The sequence below is a fragment of the Aptenodytes forsteri genome, unplaced genomic scaffold (genome assembly GCF_000699145.1).
Source record: "Aptenodytes forsteri isolate BGI_AS27 unplaced genomic scaffold, ASM69914v1 Scaffold120, whole genome shotgun sequence".
Classification (NCBI taxonomy): Eukaryota; Metazoa; Chordata; class Aves; order Sphenisciformes; family Spheniscidae; genus Aptenodytes; species Aptenodytes forsteri.
In genome coordinates, this window is record NW_008795938.1 from 3,993,413 (window position 1) to 3,995,103 (window position 1,691).

The window sequence follows — 1,691 nt, forward strand, 5'->3', positions numbered from 1 at the left end:
CTACCACGCCATGCTGGGCCGCCGGGGCGGCGGGCCCCGGAGCCAGTGTATCGTCATCAGGTGAGGTCTGGGTGGGCGACCAGGCCGGGCTGGGGGCTTGCTGGAGCCAGGCAGAGGTGGGGGTCCGGGTGGTGGCCAGCGAGCTCTTGCTGGGCTCTCCCTGCTGAAGTTTCAGGTGAAGATCATCACCAATGCTGTTGGTGAGTCAAAATCCAGCTGCGCTTGCCATCCATTGCTCTTCCCGACCTCTCCGTTTGCGAACGGAGGTGCATGGCGAACAAAGCTGGCTTTTGTGGAGCAGCTTGGCTGCCGATGCTGGTAACGCAGCTGAATATGTCGGGTTTGCTTCTGGAGGGATGTGGCATTGGAAAGATTTAAACGACTCTGGGGAAAGCCATAGGGTGCTCTTCTTTCGTGAAACAACTCCCACCGTAACTGCTGTAATAGAGGTTATACATAATGAAAGGAACCTGTTTTCCCAAAGTGGAGCTTCCCATGTATAACCAAAGAGCAGGAGAAAGAAAAACGGAAGCTTTTTTGCCCTAAGACCTAAGGAAAAATCTTACTGTCGTGGGCAGTTTTCTGCACTAGAAGGGATAAAAATGGGCTGTGGTAACTGAAGAGCGTACCAGTGTCACAAGCATTTCACTCCATGATGTTACTATTGTTCTGCCAAAACTGCAGGGCAGCATCAGCTAGTAGAGAAAGCCTGAAACAACATCAACTATAGCAGAGAAAGCCTCAAACAGCATCAAGGAGAAAGCCTCAAAACACTAACTGCGTGTATTGTAGAGAACAGTTTAAATGCAATCTCAGTTAAAATGTTAATTGCCAGCTTGTTTGATTTAATATTCCTTCCTTTATGTTGGTCTTCTGTTCATTTTATCAGTATTTTCAGTCTACGTGGTGTGGAAATGACTTGCTGAATCACTGCTGAGTGTCGTGGTGGGACTGGGAGCTGACCTTGAGGGTCACTTGAGCCCCACTCATTTCTCTAGCCTGCAAGCCATCAGTGCTTGTGCTTTACATGAAGTCCTCTCATGAAGTGGTGGCTGTGGAGTCAGCAGGTGGAAGAGGTGCTGCTGGTAGGACTCTTAGGGATGGAGAACAGTCATAGTATTTGTCTTCGGAGATGGAAGACAAGAAAGAGTAACCTGTGGGCGTTTGCGAAGAAGTCAGCCGTCTGATTGTTTTCTGCCAGCAGTTTGTGGTCTCAGAGATGAGAGACTGAGCTACTCCTGTGCATCTTGCAACCCTATTAACTGGTCTGTGAGTTGTTGTCACAGGAAGTTCATGGTTTTGCTCTGTGCAAGTGGTGAAACACTCATTAATAAGATTACCTGGCTTGAGCAAAGTTGATGCAGAGGGGGGAGGAGGAAGTCACTCCTGTTAGACCACAGTTCATCAGAACAGCACGGGGACGCAGCAGGCTCTGCTATTCTTTGTGGTCTCTTTAGTCTCTCCAGCTTCATCTGGGAGGTCTGGATGGGATGTTTCAGAGGTTGATGTTGAATGCAGCGGCTGCCCCCAGGTGACAAATGCTCATTGCAATCAAGTTGTCCTGTGCTGCAAATTCCACTGGCTCCTCTTGCCATCCCAATCCCAACGGATGTTAGTCACAGCCTGGGTATGCTGTGGTATAGCAATTGGGTCTCCTGGAGATGACTTTGCTTTTCTTCACAGCCTGGGGC